This window comes from Rhinichthys klamathensis, unplaced genomic scaffold, assembly GCF_029890125.1.
Source record: "Rhinichthys klamathensis goyatoka isolate OS25496 unplaced genomic scaffold, OSU_Roscu_1.1 h1tg000036l_1, whole genome shotgun sequence".
NCBI classification, from domain to species: domain Eukaryota; kingdom Metazoa; phylum Chordata; class Actinopteri; order Cypriniformes; family Leuciscidae; genus Rhinichthys; species Rhinichthys klamathensis.
This window is the reverse complement of record NW_026606584.1, coordinates 1,197,617-1,204,182: the sequence shown is the minus strand read 5'-3', so window position 1 is coordinate 1,204,182 and position 6,566 is coordinate 1,197,617.

Sequence of the window (6,566 nt, the reverse complement as noted above, 5' to 3'; positions counted from 1 at the left end):
TGATCACCACTAGCAATGCATGATCAGACTGTTAGGCTATTTGACTAGTATGCCAATCACCTACCAAAACTTAATGTCTTCAGCAAAGTATGTTTTATTTAAACATTTGCTTATCTCAGCATACAAAGTCATTATGAACAAAAAAGCAAAGAACCTATGTGCAAATAATAATAATAAAATAAAATAACAACGACATATTTACAATATAGTTGCAAGCAGCAACACGGGGCCAAGCCCTGCAAGGCACCGCAATTAGAGCAAAGTTCAAAGGCTTGGCACCGCAATTAGAACAAGTACAGCAAAGTTCAAAGGCTTGGCACCGCAAGCAGAACAAGTACTGCAAACTGCAAGTACAGCAAGCTGCAAGCACAGCAAGTACAGCAAGTACAACAAGTACAGCAAGTACAGCAAGTACAGCAAGTACTGCAAGTACAGCAAGTACAACAAGTACAGCAAGTACAGCAAGCACAGCAAGTATAGCAAGTACAGCAAGTACAGCAAGCACAGCAAGTACAGCAAGCACAGCAAGTACAGCAAGTACAGCAAGTAAAACAAGTACAGCAAGTACAGCAAGTACAGCAAGTACAACAAGTACAGCAAGTACTGCAAGTACAGCAGCGCATCAAGCATTTAAGCACCAATAGCAGTGCAGAGCCGCAAGAACAAAAACAGCACAAATTGAATATACATGTAAATGAAGCACAGCGAGCATTTAAGCACCAACAGCAGAGCAGAGCCGGAAGGAATTGAAATGACAACTTTATGCAGAATTTTAAAGTCGTCCCACATGGGACTCGAACCCACGACCAGAATGGTTCGGGATTCGAGATGCATGGTTTAGCTGATTGCGCCACTCAGAGGACATGAATTTCAAAACAGCAGAGGAGAGGGTTCAGTGTGAGAATGAGTTCACAAAAAAGTTCCATGACATGTTAACCAGATTAGCATGCTTATGACGTGGTACATCCAATCCTGGCAAAATAGATATCATCGGATTCGACATGATGCAAGGAATCGATAGACACCAATTTTATGATTTTGTGACAAACTGTTCACAAGTTACAGCCTCTTAGCCAATTTTGGGTTGACCTTGTTAAATTTGTGACATCATAACTTTTTTATTACAGTATAGCAAAAAAATCGGGAACAGTACTTTTATGCGGCTCGGTCCGAAGATCATTTGAGCAAATTTTGGACAATTTTGGACAAATTTTGAAGGAGGAGTAGCGAAAAAACTGTTTTACATTCGCTCCAATATGGCGGCCAGTCACATTGTTGGAAAATGACAAATGAGATATCGTCTAAATCGGCATAAACCAAGGAACATAATGTCATAAAGAACTCAAAATTTGAACAATATTTTCAAATGTTATAAGCGTTTTTTCAAAAAACAATGATATATCTGGAACACTAGGTGGCGCTGTGATCAAACTTCTCATGTCGCTTTAGGACATGGTGTCGGTCATCCCTACCAAATTGTGTGCTGATATGTCAAATAGTTTAAAAGATATTGCAATTTATGACAAAATTCAAAATGGCGGACACGTGGTACATCCCATCATGGCAAAATCGATATCCACGGATTCGGCATGATGCAACGAATCCATAGATACCACAATTATGATTTTCTGACAAACTATTCAAAAGTTATTGGCCAAAATAGCAATTTGTCATATCTCATGACCCGTAGGTGGCGCTGTTCCCAACTTTGGCATGGGACCTCAGAACATGCTTCCGATGAAGTGTACCAATTTTCGTTTCGATTGATCAAACTTTGGCCGAGATACAGCCTCTTAGCCAATTTTGGGTGGACCTCGTTAAGTTTGCGACATTATAACTTTTTTTTTTCCAGTATAACAAAAAAATCGGGAACAGTAATTTTATGCGGCTCAGTCTGAAGATCATTTGAGTGCATGTTTGGAGAAAATTGCACAAAATTTGAAGGAGGAGTAGCGAAATAACTGAATACTGTACATTTCAAAATGGCCACTACTGTAATGGGCGGGGTCTTAATGTAAGGTATTGGTTGTGATCAGCATGATGAGAGGAATCAGGTGTACCAAGTTTCATGTCTCTAGATCAAAGGGTTCAAAAGTTATAACCATTTCAATGTTACATTTTTGAACTGGTGGTGGCGCTATAGAGTTGGTCCTAGAGGGTCAAAAATTGGTCCAATTACTATTCATTAGCATCACTACAAGTGTGCCAAATTTCATCATTTTCCTATGTACGGTTCATAGGGCTGCCATAGACTTCCATTTGCGGAAGAAGAAGAAAACTATTATTCTGACAATAACAATTGCTAAATATAGCTGCAAGCAGCAACACGGGGCCAAGCCCTGCAAGGCACCGCAATTAGAACAATTACAGCAAAGTTAAAAGGCTTGGCACCGCAATTAGAACAAGTACAGCAAAGTTGAAAGGCTTGGCACCGCAAGCAGAACAAGTACTGCAAACTGCAAGTACAGCAAACTGCAAGTACAGCAAGCACAGCAAGTACAGCAAGTACTGCAAGTACAGCAGCGCATCAAGCATTTAAGCACCAATAGCAGTGCAGAGCCGCAAGAACAAAAACAGCACAAATTGAATATACATGTAAATGAAGCACAGCGAGCATTTAAGCACCAACAGCAGAGCAGAGCCGGAAGGAATTGAAATGACAACTTTATACTGAATTTTAAAGTCGTCCCACATGGGACTCGAACCCACGACCAGAATGGTTCGGGATTCGAAATGCATGGTTTAGCTGATTGCGCCACTCAGAAGACATGAATTTCAAAACAGCAGAGGAGAGGGTTCAGTGTGAGAATGAGTTCACAAAAAAGTTCCATAAGCATGCTAAGCTAGCTTATTGCTAATTTAGCTTATGACGTGGTCCATCCAATCCTGGCAAAATAGATATCATCGGATTCGACATGATGCAAGGAATCGATAGACACCAATTTTATGATTTTGTGACAAACTGTTCACAAGTTACAGCCTCTTAGCCAATTTTGGGTTGACCTTGTTAAATTTGTGACATCATAACTTTTTTATTACAGTATAGCAAAAAAATCGGGAACAGTACTTTTATGCGGCTCGGTCCGAAGATCATTTGAGCAAATTTTGGACAATTTTGGACAAATTTTGAAGGAGGAGTAGCGAAAAAACTGTTTTACATTCGCTCCAATATGGCGGCCAGTCACATTGTTGGAAAATGACAAATGAGATATCGTCTAAATCGGCATAAACCAAGGAACATAATGTCATAAAGAACTCAAAATTTGAACAATATTTTCAAATGTTATAAGCGTTTTTTCAAAAAACAATGATATATCTGGAACACTAGGTGGCGCTGTGATCAAACTTCTCATGTCGCTTTAGGACATGGTGTCGGTCATCCTTACCAAATTGTGTGCTGATATGTCAAATAGTTTAAAAGATATTGCAATTTATGACAAAATTCAAAATGGCGGACACGTGGTACATCCCATCATGGCAAAATCGATATCCACGGATTCGGCATGACGCAAGGAATCCATAGATACCACAATTATGAATTTCTGACAAACTGTTGAAAAGTTATTGGCCAAAATAGCAATTTGTCATATCTCATGACCCGTAGGTGGCGCTATTCCCAACTTTGGCATGGGACCTCAGAACATGCTTCCGATGAAGTGTACCAATTTTCGTTTTGATTGATCAAACTTTGGCCGAGATACAGCCTCTTAGCCAATTTTGGGTGGACCTTGTTAAGTTTGCGACATTATAACTTTTTTTTTCCAGTATAACAAAAAAATCGGGAACAGTACTTTTATGCGGCTCAGTCTGAAGATCATTTGAGTGCATGTTTGGAGAAAATTGGACAAAATTTGAAGGAGGAGTAGCGAAATAACTGAATACTGTACATTTCAAAATGGCCACTACTGTAATGGGCGGGGTCTTAATGTAAGGTATTGGTTGTGATCAACATGATGAGAGGAATCAGGTGTACCAAGTTTCATGTCTCTAGATCAAAGGGTTCAAAAGTTATAACCATTTCAATGTTACAATTTTGAACTGGTGGTGGCGCTATAGAGTTGGTCCTAGAGGGTCAAAAATTGGTCCAATTACTATTCATTAGCATCACTACAAGTGTGCCAAATTTCATCATTTTCCTATGTACGGTTCATAGGGCTGCCATAGACTTCCATTTGCGGAAGAAGAAGAAGAAGAATAATAATAAGAAAACTAACAGATACAATAGGTGCCTCTGCACCTTCGGTGCTTGGCCCCTAATTAAAGCTGCAAGCAGCCTTACGGGGCCAAGCCTTCAATGGTTCCATGGGTTCAAAAAGTACTTAAAAATACTTTGCTTTCCAAACTTTAAAAGAAACTTTAATAACCAAAGTATTCTTACTTATTAACTTCTTACCTCATAAAAGAAATGAGATCATCCAGCTGCCGAGGTTCAGTAGTAAAAAAGAGAATGGACTCAAAATAAAGACTTTGCATATAAATGAAACACACGTTGTATTTAATAGGAAGAAAGAATAGTACAATGCTTTTCAGTATGATAAAGAAATTGAAATGACACAACTTTATAGTCATCCCATATGGGACTCGAACCCACGACCAGAATGGTTCGGGATTCGAGATGCATGGTTTAGCTGATTGCGCCACTCAGAGGACGTGAATTTGAAGACAGCAGAGGAGAGGGTTCAGTGTGAGAATGAGTTCACAAAAAAGTTCCATGACATGTTAACCAGATTAGCATGCTAAGCTAGCTTAATGCTAATTTAGCTTATGACGTGGTACATCCAATCCTGGCAAAATAGATATCATCGGATTCGACATCATGCAAGGAATCGATAGACACCAATTTTATGATTTTGTGACAAACTGTTCACAAGTTACAGCCTCTGAACCACTGTTGGGTCGAACTTGTTACATTTGCGACATCATAACTTTTTTTTTTCCAGTATAGCAAAAAAATCGGGAACAGTACTTCTGTGCGGCTCGGTCCGAAGATCATTTGAGCAAATTTTGGACAATTTTGGACAAGTTTTGAAGGAGGAGTAGCGAAAAAACTGTTTTACATTCGCTCCAATATGGCGGCCAGTCACATTGTTGGAAAATAGCATATGAGATATCGTTGAAATCGGCATAAGCCAAGGAATATATTGACATAAAGAAATCAAATTTCAAGCAATGATAGCAAAAGTTATAAGCGTTTTTTCAAAAAACAATGATATCTCTGGAACACTAGGTGGCGCTGTGATCAAACTTCTCATGTACCTTCGGGCCATGCTAATGATGATCCATACCAAATGTGGTGAGGAAATTTCAAATAGTTTAAAAGATATTGCAAATTATGACAAAATTCAAAATGGCGGACACGTGGTACATCCCATCATGGCAAAATCGATATCCACGGATTCGGCATGATGCAAGGAATCCATAGATACCACAATTATGAATTTCTGACAAACTGTTCAAAAGTTATTGGCCAAAATAGCAATTTGTCATATCTCATGACCCGTAGGTGGCGCCATTCCCAACTTTTGCCTGGGACCTCAGAACATGCTTCCGATGAAGTGTACCAATTTTCATTTCAATTGATCAAACTTTGGCCGAGATACAGCCTCTTAGCCAATTTTGGGTGGACCTCGTTAAGTTTGCGACACCATAACTTTTGAACAAAGATGAGTAAAAAAAATCGGGAACAGTACTTTTATGCGGCTCAGTCTGACGATCATTTGAGCCCATGTTTGGAGAAAATTGGACAAAATTTGATGGAGGAGTAGCGAAAAAACGGAATACTGTACATTTCAAAATGGCCACTACTGTAATGGGCGGGGTCTTAATGTAAGGTATTGGTTGTGATCAGCATGATGAGTGGAATCAGGTGTACCAAGTTTGATGTCTCTAGATCAAAGGGTTTAAAAGTTATAACCATTTCAATGTTGAATTTATGAACTGGTGGTGGCGCTATAGAGTTGGTCCTAGAGGGTCAAAAATTGGTCCAATTACTATTCATTAGCATCACTACAAGTGTGCCAAATTTCATCATTTTCCTACTTACTGTTCATAGGGCTGCCATAGACTCCCATTCACGGAATAATAATAATAAGAAAATTAAAGCTGCAAGCAGCCTTACGGGGCCAAGCCTTCAATGGTTCCATGGGTTCAAAAAGTACTTAAAAATACTTTGCTTTCCAAACTTTAAAAGAAACTTTAATAACCAAAGTATTCTTACTTATTAACTTCTTACCTCATAAAAGAAATGAGATCATCCAGCTGCCGAGGTTCAGTAGTAAAAAAGAGAATGGACTCAAAATAAAGACTTTGCATATAAATGAAACACACGTTGTATTTAATAGGAAGAAAGAATAGTACAATGCTTTTCAGTATGATAAAGAAATTGAAATGACACAACTTTATAGTCATCCCATATGGGACTCGAACCCACGACCAGAATGGTTCGGGATTCGAGATGCATGGTTTAGCTGATTGCGCCACTCAGAGGACGTGAATTTCAAGACAGCAGAGGAGAGGGTTCAGTGTGAGAATGAGTTCACAAAAAAGTTCCATGACATGTTAACCAG